Raw genomic sequence first — 19,793 nt, 5'->3', positions numbered from 1 at the left:
CTCCCGTGTTCTACTGTGCTGCTTGTATTGTCCCCACATACAGCAGCACGCGACAAGGGCTGGCAGACCATAAATGTAACCGTTTCAGAGAGAAATGCGACAAATGTGACGATCTCGCGTTATATCCATTCGATGGTAAATGACGAAACACGGAGATTTTCAAAGGTTTTTACTACATATTAACACTTTTGACATTTTCTCGTGTTACGTGGCTGCCAGTCCTCGGTTCATGCAAAATCTTAAGGTCCTCGGTTATGTCCAAGGCACCAAACCGACCAATAATTCAATAATCGATAACTAAAACTATAAATGTAGCTCTTCTTACTGGGCGATTGCATCAACTTAGATGCTTCTCCTGTGTTCTACTGTGCTGCTTGTATTGTCCCCACATACCGCAGCACGCGACAGTGGCTGGCAGACCATAAATGTAACCGTTTCAGAGAGAAATGCGACCAATGTGACGATCTCGCGTTATATCGATTCGATGGTGAATGACGAAACACGGAGATTTTCTAAGGTTTTTACTACATATTAACGCTTTTCACATATTCTCGTGTTACGTGGCTGCCAGTCCTCGGTTCATGCAACATCTTAAGGTCCTCGCTCATGTCCAAGGCACCAAACCGACCAATAATTCAATAATCGATAACTAAAACTATAAATGTAGCTCTTCTTACTGGGCGATTGCATCAACTTAGATGCTTCTCCTGTGTTCTACTGTGCTGCTTGTATTGTCCCCACATACCGCAGCACGCGACAAGGGCTGGCAGACCATAAATGTAACCGTTTCAGAGAGAAATGCGACCAATGTGACGATCTCGCGTTATATCGATTCGATGGTGAATGACGAAACACGGAGATTTTCTAAGGTTTTTACTACATATTAACACTTTTCAAATTTTCTCGTGTTACGTGGCTGCCAATCCTCGGTTCATGCAAAATCTTAAGGTCCTCGGTCATGTCCAAGGCACCAAAAAAAAAAAAAAAAGCTCCGTCTTTAGGCCACAAGTGGCCCTTCCGGGACCGTCCGGCCGCCGTGTCATCTTCCGAGGAAGATGCGGATAAGGAGGGGCGTGTGGTCAGCACACCGCACTCCCGACCGTTAGGACGGTATTCTTTGACCGAAGCCGCTACTAATCGGTCGAGTAGCTCCTCAATTGGCATCACGAGGCTGAGTGCAACCCGAAAAATGGCAACAGCACATGGCGGCGGGATGGTGACCCATCCAAGCGCCGGCCACGCCCGACAGCGCTTAACTTCGGTGATCTCACGGGAACCGGTGTAGCCACTGCGGCAAGGCCGTTGCCTCCAAGGCACCAAACCGACCAATAATTCAATAATCGATAACTAAAACTATAAGTGTAGCTCTTCTTACTGGGCGATTGCATCAACTTAGATGCTTCTCCTGTGTTCTACTGTGTTGCTTGTATTGTCCCCACATCCCGCAGCACGCGACAAGGGCTGGCAGACCATAAATGTAACCGTTTCAGAGAGAAATGCGACCAATGTGACGATCTCGCGTTATATCGATTCGATGGTGAATGACGAAACACGGAGATTTTCTAAGGTTTTTACTACATATTAACACTTTTCACATTATCTCGTGTTACGTGGCTGCCAGTCCTCGGTTCATGCAAAATCTTAAGGTCCTCGGTCATGTCCATGGCACCAAACCGACCAATAATTCAATAATCGATAACTAAAACTATAAATGTAGCTCTTCTTACTGGGCGATTGCATCAACTTAGATGCTTCTCCTGTGTTCTACTGTGCTGCTCCTTTTATTGTCCCCACATACCGCAGCACGCGACAAGGGCTGGCAGACCATAAATGTAACCGTTTCAGAGAGAAATGCGACCAATGTGACGATCTCGCGTTATATCGATTCGATGGTGAATGACGAAACACGGAGATTTTCTAAGGTTTTTACTACATATTAACACTTTTCACATTTTCTCGTGTTACGTGGCTGCCAGTCCTCGGTTCATGCAAAATCTTAAGGTCCTCGCTCATGTCCAAGGCACCAAACCGACCAATAATTCAATAATCGATACTAAAACTATAAATGTAGCTCTTCTTACTGGGCGATTGCATCAACTTAGATGCTTCTCCTGTGTTCTACTGTGCTGCTTGTATTGTCCCCACATACCGCAGCACGCGACAAGGGCTGGCAGACCATAAATGTAACCGTTTCAGAGAGAAATGCGACCAATGTGACGATCTCGCGTTATATCGATTCGATGGTGAATGACGAAACACGGAGATTTTCTAAGGTTTTTACTACTTATTAACGCTTTTCACATTTTCTCGTGTTACGTGGCTGCCAGTCCTCGGTTCATGCAAAATCTTAAGGTCCTCGGTCATGTCCAAGGCACCAAACCGACCAATAATTCAATAATCGATAACTAAAACTATAAAAGTAGCTCTTCTTACTGGGCGATTGCATCAACTTAGATGCTTCTCCTGTGTTCTACTGTGCTGCTTGTATTGTCCCCACATACCGCAGCACGCGACAAGGGCTGGCAGACCATAAATGTAACCGTTTCAGAGAGAAATGCGACCAATGTGACGATCTCGCGTTATATCGATTCGATGGTGAATGACGAAACACGGAGATTTTCTAAGGTTTTTACCACATATTAACACTTTTCACATTATCTCGTGTTACGTGGCTGCCAGTCCTCGGTTCATGCAAAATCTTAAGGTCCTCTGTCATGTCCAAGGCACCAAACCGACTAATAATTCAATAATCGATAACTAAAACTATAAATGTAGCTCTTCTTACTGGGCGATTGCATCAACTTAGATGCTTCTCCTGTGTTCTACTGTGCTGCTTGTATTGTCCCCACATACCGCAGCACGCGACAAGGGCTGGCAGACCATAAATGTAACCGTTTCAGAGAGAAATGCGACCAATGTGACGATCTCGCGTTATATCGATTCGATGGTGAATGACGAAACACGGAGATTTTCTAAGGTTTTTACTACATATTAACACTTTTCACATTTTCTCGTGTTACGTGGCTGCCAATCCTCGGTTCATGCAAAATCTTAAGGTCCTCGGTCATGTCCAAGGCACCAAACCGACCAATAATTCAATAATCGATAACTAAAACTATAAGTGTAGCTCTTCTTACTGGGCGATTGCATCAACTTAGATGCTTCTCCTGTGTTCTACTGTGTTGCTTGTATTGTCCCCACATCCCGCAGCACGCGACAAGGGCTGGCAGACCATAAATGTAACCGTTTCAGAGAGAAATGCAACCAATGTGACGATCTCGCGTTATATCGATTCGATGGTGAATGACGAAACACGGAGATTTTCTAAGGTTTTTACTACATATTAACACTTTTCACATTTTCTCGTGTTACGTGGCTGCCAGTCCTCGGTTCATGCAAAATCTTAAGGTCCTCTGTCATGTCCAAGGCACCAAACCGACCAATAATTCAATAATCGATAACTAAAACTATAAATGTAGCTCTTCTTACTGGGCGATTGCATCAACTTAGATGCTTCTCCTGTGTTCTACTGTGCTGCTTGTATTGTCCCCACATACCGCAGCACGCGACAAGGGCTGGCAGACCATAAATGTAACCGTTTCAGAGAGAAATGCGACTAATGTGACGATCTCGCGTTATATCGATTCGATGGTGAATGACGAAACACGGAGATTTTCTAAGGTTTTTACTACATATTAACACTTTTCACATTTTCTCGTGTTACGTGGCTGCCAGTCCTCGGTTCATGCAAAATCTTAAGGTCCACGGTCATGTCCAAGGCACCAAACCGACCAATAATTCAATAATCGATAACTAAAACTATAAATGTAGCTCTTCTTACTGGGCGATTGCATCAACTTAGATGCTTCTCCTGTGTTCTACTGTGTTGCTTGTATTGTCCCCACATCCCGCAGCACGCGACAAGGGCTGGCAGACCATAAATGTAACCGTTTCAGAGAGAAATGCGACCAATGTGACGATCTCGCGTTATATCGATTCGATGGTGAATGACGAAACACGGAGATTTTCTAAGGTTTTTACTACATATTAACACTTTTCACATTATCTCGTGTTACGTGGCTGCCAGTCCTCGGTTCATGCAAAATCTTAAGGTCCTCGGTCATGTCCATGGCACCAAACCGACCAATAATTCAATAATCGATAACTAAAACTATAAATGTAGCTCTTCTTACTGGGCGATTGCATCAACTTAGATGCTTCTCCTGTGTTCTACTGTGCTGCTTGTATTGTCCCCACATACCGCAGCACGCGACAAGGGCTGGCAGACCATAAATGTAACCGTTTCAGAGAGAAATGCGACCAATGTGACGATCTCGCGTTATATCGATTCGATGGTGAATGACGAAACACGGAGATTTTCTAAGGTTTTTACTACATATTAACACTTTTCACATTTTCTCGTGTTACGTGGCTGCCAGTCCTCGGTTCATGCAAAATCTTAAGGTCCTCGGTCATGTCCAAGGCACCAAACCGACCAATAATTCAATAATCGATACTAAAACTATAAATGTAGCACTTCTTACTGGGCGATTGCATCAACTTAGATGCTTCTCCTGTGTTCTACTGTGCTGCTTGTATTGTCCCCACATACCGCAGCACGCGACAAGGGCTGGCAGACCATAAATGTAACCGTTTCAGAGAGAAATGCGACCAATGTGACGATCTCGCGTTATATCGATTCGATGGTAAATGACGAAACACGGAGATTTTCTAAGGTTTTTACTACTTATTAACGCTTTTCACATTTTCTCGTGTTACGTGGCTGCCAGTCCTCGGTTCATGCAAAATCTTAAGGTCCTCGGTCATGTCCAAGGCACCAAACCGACCAATAATTCAATAATCGATAACTAAAACTATAAAAGTAGCTCTTCTTACTGGGCGATTGCATCAACTTAGATGCTTCTCCTGTGTTCTACTGTGCTGCTTGTATTGTCCCCACATCCCGCAGCACGCGACAAGGGCTGGCAGACCATAAATGTAACCGTTTCAGAGAGAAATGCGACCAATGTGACGATCTCGCGTTATATCGATTCGATGGTGAATGACGAAACACGGAGATTTTCTAAGGTTTTTACCACATATTAACACTTTTCACATTTTCTCGTGTTACGTGGCTGCCAGTCCTCGGTTCATGCAAAATCTTAAGGTCCTCTGCCATGTCCAAGGCACCAAACCGACAAATAATTCAATAATCGATAACTAAAACTATAAATGTAGCTCTTCTTACTGGGCGATTGCATCAACTTAGATGCTTCTCCTGTGTTCTACTGTGCTGCTTGTATTGTCCCCACATACCGCAGCACGCGACAAGGGCTGGCAGACCATAAATGTAACCGTTTCAGAGAGAAATGCGACCAATGTGACGATCTCGCGTTATATCGATTCGATGGTGAATGACGAAACACGGAGATTTTCTAAGGTTTTAACTACATATTAACACTTTTCACATTTTCTCGTGTTACGTGGCTGCCAATCCTCGGTTCATGCAAAATCTTAAGGTCCTCGGTCATGTCCAAGGCACCAAACCGACCAATAATTCAATAATCGATAACTAAAACTATAAGTGTAGCTCTTCTTACTGGGCGATTGCATCAACTTAGATGCTTCTCCTGTGTTCTACTGTGTTGCTTGTATTGTCCCCACATCCCGCAGCACGCGACAAGGGCTGGCAGACCATAAATGTAACCGTTTCAGAGAGAAATGCAACCAATGTGACGATCTCGCGTTATATCGATTCGATGGTGAATGACGAAACACGGAGATTTTCTAAGGTTTTTACTACATATTAACACTTTTCACATTTTCTCGTGTTACGTGGCTGCCAGTCCTCGGTTCATGCAAAATCTTAAGGTCCTCTGTCATGTCCAAGGCACCAAACCGACCAATAATTCAATAATCGATAACTAAAACTATAAATGTAGCTCTTCTTACTGGGCGATTGCATCAACTTAGATGCTTCTCCTGTGTTCTACTGTGCTGCTTGTATTGTCCCCACATACCGCAGCACGCGACAAGGGCTGGCAGACCATAAATGTAACCGTTTCAGAGAGAAATGCGACTAATGTGACGATCTCGCGTTATATCGATTCGATGGTGAATGACGAAACACGGAGATTTTCTAAGGTTTTTACTACATATTAACACTTTTCACATTTTCTCGTGTTACGTGGCTGCCAGTCCTCGGTTCATGCAAAATCTTAAGGTCCACGGTCATGTCCAAGGCACCAAACCGACCAATAATTCAATAATCGATAACTAAAACTATAAATGTAGCTCTTCTTACTGGGCGATTGCATCAACTTAGATGCTTCTCCTGTGTTCTACTGTGCTGCTTGTATTGTCCCCACATACCGTAGCACGCGACAAGGGCTGGCAGACCATAAATGTAACCGTTTCAGAGAGAAATGCGACCAATGTGACGATCTCGCGTTATATCGATTCGATGGTGAATGACGAAACACGGAGATTTTCTAAGGTTTTTACTACATATTAACACTTTTCACATTTTCTCGTGTTACGTGGCTGCCACTCCTCGGTTCATGCAAAATCTTAAGGTCCTCTGTCATGTCCAAGGCACCAAACCGACCAATAATTCAATAATCGATAACTAAAACTATAAATGTAGCTCTTCTTACTGGGCGATTGCATCAACTTAGATGCTTCTCCTGTGTTCTACTGTGCTGCTTGTATTGTCCCCACATACCGCAGCACGCGACAAGGGCTGGCAGACCATAAATGTAACCGTTTCAGAGAGAAATGCGACCAATGTGACGATCTCGCGTTATATCGATTCGATGGTGAATGACGAAACACGGAGATTTTCTAAGGTTTTTACTACATATTAACACTTTTCACATTTTCTCGTGTTACGTGGGTACCAGTCCTCGGTTCATGCACAACCTTAAGGTCCTCGGTCATGTCCAAGGCACCAAACCGACCAATAATTCAATAATCGATAACTAAAACTGTAAATGTAGCTCTTCTTACTGGGCGATTGCATCAACTTAGATGCTTCTCCTGTGTTCTACTGTGCTGCTTGTATTGTCCCCACATACCGCAGCACGCGACAATGGCTGGCAGATCATAAATGTAACCGTTTCAGAGAGAAATGCGACTAATGTGACGATCTCGCGTTATATCGATTCGATGGTGAATGACGAAACACGGAGATTTGCTAAGGTTTTTACTACATATTAACACTTTTCACATTTTCTCGTGTTACGTGGCTGCCAGTCCTCGGTTCATGCAAAATCTTAAGGTCCTCGCTCATGTCCAAGGCACCAAACCGACCAATAATTCAATAATCGATAACTAAAACTATAAATGTAGCTCTTCTTACTGGGCGATTGCATCAACTTAGATGCTTCTCCTGTGTTCTACTGTGCTGCTTGTATTGTCCCCACATACCGCAGCACGCGACAAGGGCTGGCAGACCATAAATGTAACCGTTTCAGAGAGAAATGCGACCAATGTGACGATCTCGCGTTATATCGATTCGATGGTGAATGACGAAACACGGAGATTTTCTAAGGTTTTTACTACATATTAACACTTTTCACATTTTCTCGTGTTACGTGGCTGCCAGTCCTCGGTTCATGCAAAATCTTAAGGTCCTCGCCCATGTCCAAGGCACCAAACCGACCAATAATTCAATAATCGATAACTAAAACTATAAATGTAGCTCTTCTTACTGGGCGATTGCATCAACTTAGATGCTTCTCCTGTGTTCTACTGTGCTGCTTGTATTGTCCCCACATACCGCAGCACGCGACAAGGGCTGGCAGACCATAAATGTAACCGTTTCAGAGAGAAATGCGACCAATGTGACGATCTCGCGTTATATCGATTCGATGGTGAATGACGAAACACGGAGATTTTCTAAGGTTTTTACTACATATTAACACTTTTCACATTTTCTCGTGTTACGTGGCTGCCAGTCCTCGGTTCATGCAAAATCTTAAGGTCCTCTGTCATGTCCAAGGCACCAAACCGACCAATAATTCAATAATCGATAACTAAAACTATAAATGTAGCTCTTCTTACTGGGCGATTGCATCAACTTAGATGCTTCTCCTGTGTTCTACTGTGCTGCTTGTATTGTCCCCACATACCGCAGCACGCGACAAGGGCTGGCAGACCATAAATGTAACCGTTTCAGAGAGAAATGCGACCAATGTGACGATCTCGCGTTATATCGATTCGATGGTGAATGACGAAACACGGAGATTTTCTAAGGTTTTTACTACATATTAACACTTTTCACATTTTCTCGTGTTACGTGGCTGCCAGTCCTCGGTTCATGCAAAATCTTAAGGTCCTCGGTCATGTCCAAGGCACCAAACCGACCAATAATTCAATAATCGATAACTAAAACTATAAATGTAGCTCTTCTTACTGGGCGATTGCATCAACTTAGATGCTTCTCCTGTGTTCTACTGTGCTGCTTGTATTGTCCCCACATACCGCAGCACGCGACAAGGGCTGGCAGACCATAAATGTAACCGTTTCAGAGAGAAATGCGACCAATGTGACGATCTCGCGTTATATCGATTCGATGGTGAATGACGAAACACGGAGATTTTCTAAGGTTTTTACTACATATTAACACTTTTCACATTTTCTCGTGTTACGTGGCTGCCAGTCCTCGGTTCATGCAAAATCTTAAGGTCCTCGGTCATGTCCAAGGCACCAAACCGACCAATAATTCAATAATCGATAACTAAAACTATAAATGTAGCTCTTCTTACTGGGCGATTGCATCAACTTAGATGCTTCTCCTGTGTTCTACTGTGCTGCTTGTATTGTCCCCACATACCGCAGCACGCGACAAGGGCTGGCAGACCATAAATGTAACCGTTTCAGAGAGAAATGCGACCAATGTGACGATCTCGCGTTATATCGATTCGATGGTGAATGACGAAACACGGAGATTTTCTAAGGTTTTTACTACATATTAACACTTTTCACATTTTCTCGTGTTACGTGGCTGCCAGTCCTCGGTTCATGCAAAATCTTAAGGTCCTCGGTCATGTCCAAGGCACCAAACCGACCAATAATTCAATAATCGATAACTAAAACTATAAATGTAGCTCTTCTTACTGGGCGATTGCATCAACTTAGATGCTTCTCCTGTGTTCTACTGTGCTGCTTGTATTGTCCCCACATACCGCAGCACGCGACAAGGGCTGGCAGACCATAAATGTAACCGTTTCAGAGAGAAATGCGACCAATGTGACGATCTCGCGTTATATCGATTCGATGGTGAATGACGAAACACGGAGATTTTCTAAGGTTTTTACTACATATTAACACTTTTCACATTTTCTCGTGTTACGTGGCTGCCAGTCCTCGGTTCATGCACAATCTTACGGTCCTCGGTCATGTCCAAGGCACCAAACCGACCAATAATTCAATAATCGATAACTAAAACTATAAATGTAGCTCTTCTTACTGGGCGATTGCATCAACTTAGATGCATCTCCTGTGTTCTACTGTGCTGCTTGTATTGTCCCCACATACCGCAGCACGCGACAAGGGCTGGCAGACCATAAATGTAACCGTTTCAGAGAGAAATGCGACCAATGTGACGATCTCGCGTTATATCGATTCGATGGTGAATGACGAAACACGGAGATTTTCTAAGGTGTTTACTACATATTAACACTTTTCACATTTTCTCGTGTTACGTGGCTGCCAGTCCTCGGTTCATGCAAAATCTTAAGGTCCTCGGTCATGTCCAAGGCACCAAACCGACCAATAATTCAATAATCGATAACTAAAACTATAAATGTAGCTCTTCTTACTGGGCGATTGCATCAACTTAGATGCTTCTCCTGTGTTCTACTGTGCTGCTTGTATTGTCCCCACATACCGCAGCACGCGACAAGGGCTGGCAGACCATAAATGTAACCGTTTCAGAGAGAAATGCGACCAATGTGACGATCTCGCGTTATATCGATTCGATGGTGAATGACGAAACACGGAGATTTTCTAAGGTTTTTACTACATATTAACACTTTTCACATTTTCTCGTGTTACGTGGCTGCCAGTCCTCGGTTCATGCAAAATCTTAAGGTCCTCGGTCATGTCCAAGACACCAAACCGACCAATAATTCAATAATCGATAACTAAAACTATAAATGTAGCTCTTCTTACTGGGCGATTGCATCAACTTAGATGCTTCTCCTATGTTCTACTGTGCTGCTTGTATTGTCCCCACATACCGCAGCACGCGACAAGGGCTGGCAGACCATAAATGTAACCGTTTCAGAGAGAAATGCGACCAATGTGACGATCTCGCGTTATATCGATTCGATGGTGAATGACGAAACACGGAGATTTTCTAAGGTTTTTACTACATATTAACACTTTTCACATTTTCTCGTGTTACGTGGCTGCCAGTTCTCGGTTCATGCAAAATCTTAAGGTCCTCTGTCATGTCCAAGGCACCAAACCGACCAATAATTCAATAATCGATAACTAAAACTATAAATGTAGCTCTTCTTACTGGGCGATTGCATCAACTTAGATGCTTCTCCTGTGTTCTACTGTGCTGCTTGTATTGTCCCAACATACCGCAGCACGCGACAATGGCTGGCAGACCATAAATGTAACCGTTTCAGAGAGAAATGCGACCAATGTGACGATCTCGCGTTATATCGATTCGATGGTGAATGACGAAACACGGAGATTTTCTAAGGTTTTTACTACATATTAACACTTTTCACATTTTCTCGTGTTACGTGGCTGCCAGTCCTCGGCTCATGCAAAATCTTAAGGTCCTCGGTCATGTCCAAGGCACCAAACCGACCAATAATTCAATAATCGATAACTAAAACTATAATTGTAGCTCTTCTTACTGGGCGATTGCATCAACTTAGATGCTTCTCCTGTGTTCTACTGTGCTGCTTGTATTGTACCCACATACCGCAGCACGCGACAAGGGCTGGCAGACCATAAATGTAACCGTTTCAGAGAGAAATGCGACCAATGTGAAGATCTCGCGTTATATCGATTCGATGGTGAATGACGAAACACGGAGATTTTCTAAGGTTTTTACTACATATTAACACTTTTCACACTTTCTCGTGTTACGTGGCTGCCAGTCCTCGGTTCATGCAAAATCTTAAGGTCCTCGGTCATGTCCAAGGCACCAAACCGACCAATAATTCAATAATCGATAACTAAAACTATAAATGTAGCTCTTCTTACTGGGCGATTGCATCAACTTAGATGCTTCTCCTGTGTTCTACTGTGCTGCTTGTATTGTCCCCACATACCGCAGCACGCGACAAGGGCTGGCAGACCATAAATGTAACCGTTTCAGAGAGAAATGCGACCAATGTGACGATCTCGCGTTATATCGATTCGATGGTGAATGACGAAACACGGAGATTTTCTAAGGTTTTTACTACATATTAACACTTTTCACATTTTCTCGTGTTACGTGGGTACCAGTCCTCGGTTCATGCACAACCTTAATGTCCTCGGTCATGGCCAAGGCACCAAACCGACCAATAATTCAATAATCGATAACTAAACTATAAATGTAGCTCTTCTTACTGGGCGATTGCATCAACTTAGATGCTTCTCCTGTGTTCTACTGTGCTGCTTGTATTGTCCCCAAATACCGCAGCACGCGACAAGGGCTGGCAGACCATAAATGTAACCGTGTCAGAGAGAAATGCGACCAATGTGACGATCTCGCGTTATATCGATTCGATGGTGAATGACGAAACACGGAGATTTTCTAAGGTTTTTACTACATATTAACACTTTTCACATTTTCTCGTGTTACGTGGCTGCCAGTCCTCGGTTCATGCAAAATCTTAAGGTCCTCTGTCATGTCCAAGGCACCAAACCGACCAATAATTCAATAATCGATAACTAAAACTATAAATGTAGCTCTTCTTACTGGGCGATTGCATCAACTTAGATGCTTCTCCTGTGTTCTACTGTGCTGCTTGTATTGTCCCCACATACCGCAGCACGCGACAAGGGCTGGCAGACCATAAATGTAACCGTTTCAGAGAGAAATGCGACCAATGTGACGATCTCGCGTTATATCGATTCGATGGTGAATGACGAAACACGGAGATTTTCTAAGGTTTTTACTACATATTAACACTTTTCACATTTTCTCGTGTTACGTGGCTGCCAGTCCTCGGTTCATGCAAAATCTTAAGGTCCTCGGTCATGTCCAAGGCACCAAACCGACCAATAATTCAATAATCGATAACTAAAACTATAAATGTAGCTCTTCTTCCTGGGCGATTGCATCAACTTAGATGCTTCTCCTGTGTTCTACTGTGCTGCTTGTATTGTCCCCACATACCGCAGCACGCGACAAGGGCTGGCAGATCATAAATGTAACCGTTTCAGAGAGAAATGCGACCAATGTGATGATCTCGCGTTATATCGATTCGATGGTGAATGACGAAACACGGAGATTTTCTAAGGTTTTTACTACATATTAACACTTTTCACATTTTCTCGTGTTACGTGGCTGCCAGTCCTCGGTTCATGCAAAATCTTAAGGTCCTCGGTCATGTCCAAGACACCAAACCGACCAATAATTCAATAATCGATAACTAAAACTATAAATGTAGCTCTTCTTACTGGGCGATTGCATCAACTTAGATGCTTCTCCTGTGTTCTACTGTGCTGCATGTATTGTCCCCACATACCGCAGCACGCGACAAGGGCTGGCAGACCATAAATGTAACCGTTTCAGAGAGAAATGCGACTAATGTGACGATCTCGCGTTATATCGATTCGATGGTGAATGACGAAACACGGAGATTTTCTAAGGTTTTTACTACATATTAACACTTTTCACATTTTCTCGTGTTACGTGGCTGCCACTCCTCGGTTCATGCAAAATCTTAAGGTCCTCAGTCATGTCCAAGGCACCAAACCGACCAATAATTCAATAATCGATAACTAAAACTATAAATGTAGCTCTTCTTGCTGGGCGATTGCATCAACTTAGACGCTTCTCCTGTGTTCTACTGTGCTGCTTGTATTGTCCCCACATACCGCAGCACGCGACAAGGGCTGGCAGACCATAAATGTAACCGTTTCAGAGAGAAATGCGACCAATGTGACGATCTCGCGTTATATCGATTCGATGGTGAATGACGAAACACCGAGATTTTCTAAGGTTTTTACTACATATTAACACTTTTCACATTTTCTCGTGTTACGTGCCTGCCAGTCCTCGGTTCATGCAAAATCTTAAGGTCCTCTGTCATGTCCAAGGCACCAAACCGACCAATAATTCAATAATCGATAACTAAAACTATAAATGTAGCTCTTCTTACTGGGCGATTGCATCAACTTAGATGCTTCTGCTGTGTTCTACTGTGCTGCTTGTATTGTCCCCACATACCGCAGCACGCGACAAGGGCTGGCAGACCGTAAATGTAACCGTTTCAGAGAGAAATGCGACCAATGTGACGATCTCGCGTTATATCGATTCGATGGTGAATGACGAAACACGGAGATTTTCTAAGGTTTTTACTACATATTAACACTTTTCACATTTTCTCGTGTTACGTGGCTGCCGGTCCTCGGTTCATGCAAAATCTTATGGTCCTCGGTCATGTCCAAGGCACCAAACCGACCAATAATTCAATAATCGATAACCAAAACTATAAATGTAGCTCTTCTTACTGGGCGATTGCATCAACTTAGATGCTTCTCCTGTGTTCTACTGTGCTCCTTGTATTGTCCCCACATACCGCAGCACGCGACAAGGGCTGGCAGACCATAAATGTAACCGTTTCAGAGAGAAATGCGACCAATGTGACGATCTCGCGTTATATCGATTCGATGGTGAATGACGAAACACGGAGATTTTCTAAGGTTTTTACTACATATTAACACTTTTCACATTTTCTCGTGTTACGTGGCTGCCAGTCCTCGGTTCATGCAAAATCTTAAGGTCCTCGCTCATGTCCAAGGCACCAAACCGACCAATAATTCAATAATCGATAACTAAAACTATAAATGTAGCTCTTCTTACTGGGTGATTGCATCAACTTAGATGCTTCTCCTGTGTTCTACTGTGCTGCTTGTATTGTCCCCACATACCGCAGCACGCGACAAGGGCTGGCAGACCATAAATGTAACCGTTTCAGAGAGTAATGCGACCAATGTGACGATCTCGCGTTATATCGATTCGATGGTGAATGACGAAACACGGAGATTTTCTAAGGTTTTTACTACATATTAACACTTTTCACATTTTCTCGTGTTACGTGGCTGCCAGTCCTCGGTTCATGCAAAATCTTAAGGTCCTCGGTCATGTCCAAGGCACCAAACCGACCAATAATTCAATAATCGATAACTAAAACTATAAATGTAGCTCTTCTTACTGGGCGATTGCATCAACTTAGATGCTTCTCCTGTGTTCTACTGTGCCGCTTGTATTGTCCCTACATACCGCAGCACGCGACAAGGGCTGGCAGACCATAAATGTAACCGTTTCAGAGAGAAATGCGACCAATGTGACGATCTCGCGTTATATCGATTCGATGGTGAATGACGAAACACGGAGATTTTCTAAGGTTTTTACTACATATTAACACTTTTCACATTTTCTCGTGTTACGTGGCTGCCAGTCCTCGGTTCATGCAAAATCTTAAGGTCCTCTGTCATGTCCAAAGCACCAAACCGACCAATAATTCAATAATCGATAACTAAAACTATAAATGTAGCTCTTCTTACTGGGCGATTGCATCAACTTAGATGCTTCTCCTGTGTTCTACTGTGCTGCTTGTATTGTCCCCACATACCGCAGCACGCGACAAGGGCTGGCAGACCATAAATGTAACCGTTTGAGAGAGAAATGCGACCAATGTGACGATCTCGCGTTATATCGATTCGATGGTGAATGACGAAACACGGAGATTTTCTAAGGTTTTTACTACATATTAACACTTTTCACATTTTCTCGTGTTACGTGGCTGCCAGTCCTCGGTTCATGCAAAATCTTAAGGTCCTCGGCCATGTCCAAGGCACCAAACCGACCAATAATTCAATAACCGATAACTTAAACTATAAATGTAGCTCTTCTTACTGGGCGATTGCATCAACTTAGATGCTTCTCCTGTGTGCTACTGTGCCGCTTGTATTGTCCCCACATACCGCAGCACGCGACAAGGGCTGGCAGACCATAAATGTAACCGTTTCAGAGAGAAATGCGACCAATGTGACGATCTCGCGTTATATCGATTCGATGGTGAATGACGAAACACGGAGATTTTCTAAGGTTTTTACTACATACTAACACTTTTCACATTTTCTCGTGTTACGTGGCTGCCAGTCCTCGGTTCATGCAAAATCTTAAGGTCCTCGGTCATGTCCAAGGCACCAAACCGACCAATAATTCAATAATCGATAACTAAAACTCTAAATGTAGCTCTTCTTACTGGGCGATTGCATCAACTTAGATGCTTCTCCTGTGTTCTACTGTGCTGCTTGTATTGTCCCCACATACCGCAGCACGCGACAAGGGCTGGCAGACCATAAATGTAACCGTTTCAGAGAGAAATGCGACCAATGTGACGATCTCGCGTTATATCGATTCGATGGTGAATGACGAAACACGGAGATTTTCTAAGGTTTTTACTACATATTAACACTTTTCACATTTTCTCGTGTTACGTGGGTACCAGTCCTCGGTTCATGCACAATCTTAAGGTCCTCGGTCATGTCCAAGGCACCAAACCGACCAATAATTCAATAATCGATAACTAAAACTATAAATGTAGCTCTTCTTACTGGGCGATTGCATCAACTTAGATGCTTCTCCTGTGTTCTACTGTGCTGCTCCTTTTATTGTCCCCACATACCGCAGCACGCGACAAGGGCTGGCAGACCATAAATGTAACCGTTTCAGAGAGAAATGCGACCAATGTGACGATCTCGCGTTATATCGATTCGATGGTGAATGACGAAACACGGAGATTTTCTAAGGTTTTTACTACATATTAACACTTTTCACATTTTCTCGTGTTACGTGGCTGCCAGTCCTCGGTTCATGCAAAATCTTAAGGTCCTCGGTCATGTCCAAGGCACCAAACCGACCAATAATTCAATAATCGATAACTAAAACTATAAATGTAGCTCTTCTTACTGGGCGATTGCATCAACTTAGATGCTTCTCCTGTGTTCTACTGTGCTGCTTGTATTGTCCCCACATACCGCAGCACGCGACAAGGGCTGGCAGACCATAAATGTAACCGTTTCAGAGAGAAATGCGACCAATGTGACGATCTCGCGTTATATCGATTCGATGGTGAATGACGAAACACGGAGATTTTCTAAGGTTTTTACTACATATTAACACTTTTCACATTTTCTCGTGTTACGTGGCTGCCAGTCCTCGGTTCATGCAAAATCTTAAGGTCCTCGGTCATGTCCAAGGCACCAAACCGACCAATAATTCAATAATCGATAACTAAAACTATAAATGTAGCTCTTCTTACTGGGCGATTGCATCAACTTAGATGCTTCTCCTGTGTTCTACTGTGCTGCTTGTATTTTCCCCACATACCGCAGCACGCGACAAGGGCTGGCAGACCATAAATGTAACCGTTTCAGAGAGAAATGCGACCAATGTGACGATCTCGCGTTATATCGATTCGATGGTGAATGACGAAACACGGAGATTTTCTAAGGTTTTTACTACATATTAACACTTTTCACATTTTCTCGTGTTACGTGGCTGCCAGTCCTCGGTTCGTGCAAAATCTTAAGGTCCTCGGTCATGTCCAAGGCACCAAACCGACCAATAATTCAATAATCGATAACTAAATCTATAAATGTAGCTCTTCTTACTGGGCGATTGCATCAACTTAGATGCTTCTCCTGTGTGCTACTGTGCCGCTTGTATTGTCCCCACATACCGCAGCACGCGACAAGGGCTGGCAGACCATAAATGTAACCGTTTCAGAGAGAAATGCGACGAATGTGACGATCTCGCGTTATATCGATTCGATGGTGAATGACGAAACACGGAGATTTTCTAAGGTTTTTACTACATACTAACACTTTTCACATTTTCTCGTGTTACGTGGCTGCCAGTCCTCGGTTCATGCAAAATCTTAAGGTCCTCGGCCATGTCCAAGGCACCAAACCGACCAATAATTCAATAATCGATAACTAAAACTCTAAATGTAGCTCTTCTTACTGGGCGATTGCATCAACTTAGATGCTTCTCCTGTGTTCTACTGTGCTGCTTGTATTGTCCCCACATACCGCAGCACGCGACAAGGGCTGGCAGACCATAAATGTAACCGTTTCAGAGAGAAATGCGACCAATGTGACGATCTCGCGTTATATCGATTCGATGGTGAATGACGAAACACGGAGATTTTCTAAGGTTTTTACTACATACTAACACTTTTCACATTTTCTCGTGTTACGTGGCTGCCAGTCCTCGGTTCATGCAAAATCTTAAGGTCCTCGGTCATGTCCAAGGCACCAAACCGACCAATAATTCAATAATCGATAACTAAAACTCTAAATGTAGCTCTTCTTACTGGGCGATTGCATCAACTTAGATGCTTCTCCTGTGTTCTACTGTGCTGCTTGTATTGTCCCCACATACCGCAGCACGCGACAAGGGCTGGCAGACCATAAATGTAACCGTTTCAGAGAGAAATGCGACCAATGTGACGATCTCGCGTTATATCGATTCGATGGTGAATGACGAAACACGGAGATTTTCTAAGGTTTTTACTACATATTAACACTTTTCACATTTTCTCGTGTTACGTGGGTACCAGTCCTCGGTTCATGCACAATCTTAAGGTCCTCGGTCATGTCCAAGGCACCAAACCGACCAATAATTCAATAATCGATAACTAAAACTATAAATGTAGCTCTTCTTACTGGGCGATTGCATCAACTTAGATGCTTCTCCTGTGTTCTACTGTGCTGCTCCTTTTATTGTCCCCACATACCGCAGCACGCGACAAGGGCTGGCAGACCATAAATGTAACCGTTTCAGAGAGAAATGCGACCAATGTGACGATCTCGCGTTATATCGATTCGATGGTGAATGACGAAACACGGAGATTTTCTAAGGTTTTTACTACATACTAACACTTTTCACATTTTCTCGTGTTACGTGGCTGCCAGTCCTCGGTTCATGCAAAATCTTAAGGTCCTCGGCCATGTCCAAGGCACCAAACCGACCAATAATTCAATAACCGATAACTAAAACTATAAATGTAGCTCTTCTTACTGGGCGATTGCATCAACTTAGATGCTTCTCCTGTGTTCTACTGTGCTCCTTGTATTGTCCCTACATACCGCAGCACGCGACAAGGGCTGGCAGACCATAAATGTAACCGTTTCAGAGAGAAATGCGACCAATGTGACGATCTCGCGTTATATCGATTCGATGGTGAATGACGAAACACGGAGATTTTCTAAGGTTTTTACAACATATTAACACTTTTCACATTTTCTCGTGTTATGTGGCTGCCAGTCCTCGGTTCATGCAAAATCTTAAGGTCCTCGGTCATGTCCAAGGCACCAAAACGACCAGTAATTCAAAAATCTATAACTAAAACTATAAATGTAGCTCTTCTTACTGGGCGATTGCATCAACTTAGATGCTTCTCCTGAGTTCTACTGTGCTGCTTGTATTGTCCCCACACACCGCAGCACGCGACAAGGGCTGGCAGACCATAAATGTAACCGTTTCAGAGAGAAATGCGACCAATGTGACGATCTCGCGTTATATCGATTCGATGGTGAATGACGAAACACGGAGATTTTCTAAGGTTTTTACTACATATTAACACTTTTCACATTTTCTCGTGTTACGTGGGTACCAGTCCTCGGTTCATGCACAATCTTAAGGTCCTCGGTCATGTCCAAGGCACCAAACCGACCAATAATTCAATAATCGATAACTAAAACTATAAATGTAGCTCTTCTTACTGGGCGATTGCATCAACGTAGATGCTTCTCCTGTGTTCTACTGTGCTGCTTGTATTGTCCCCACATACCGCAGCACGCGACAAGGGCTGGCAGACCATAAATGTAACCGTTTCAGAGAGAAATGCGACCAATGTGACGATCTCGCGTTATATCGATTCGATGGTGAATGACGAAACACGGAGATTTTCTAAGGTTTTTACTACATATTAACACTTTTCACATTTTCTCGTGTTACGTGGCTGCCAGTCCTCGGTTCATGCAAAATCTTAAGGTCCTCGGTCATGTCCAAGGCACCAAACCGACCAATAATTCAAAAATCGATAACTAAAACTATAAATGTAGCTCTTCTTACTGGGCGATTGCATCAACTTAGATGCTTCTCCTGAGTTCTACTGTGCTGCTTGTATTGTCCCCACACACCGCAGCACGCGACAAGGGCTGGCAGACCATAAATGTAACCGTTTCAGAGAGAAATGCGACCAATGTGACGATCTCGCGTTATATCGATTCGATGGTGAATGACGAAACACGGAGATTTTCTAAGGGTTTTACTACATATTAACACTTTTCACATTTTCTCGTGTTACGTGGCTGCCAGTCCTCGGTTCATGCAAAATCTTAAGGTCCTCGGTCATGTCCAAGGCACCAAACCGACCAATAATTCAATAATCGATAACTAAAACTATAAATGTAGCTCTTCTTACTGGGCGATTGCATCAACTTAGATGCTTCTCCTGTGTGCTACTGTGCCGCTTGTATTGTCCCCACATACCGCAGCACGCGACAAGGGCTGGCAGACCATAAATGTAACC

Source organism: Schistocerca nitens, unplaced genomic scaffold, assembly GCF_023898315.1.
Source record: "Schistocerca nitens isolate TAMUIC-IGC-003100 unplaced genomic scaffold, iqSchNite1.1 HiC_scaffold_468, whole genome shotgun sequence".
Taxonomy (NCBI): domain Eukaryota; kingdom Metazoa; phylum Arthropoda; class Insecta; order Orthoptera; family Acrididae; genus Schistocerca; species Schistocerca nitens.
Note: the sequence above shows the minus strand (reverse complement) of the source record.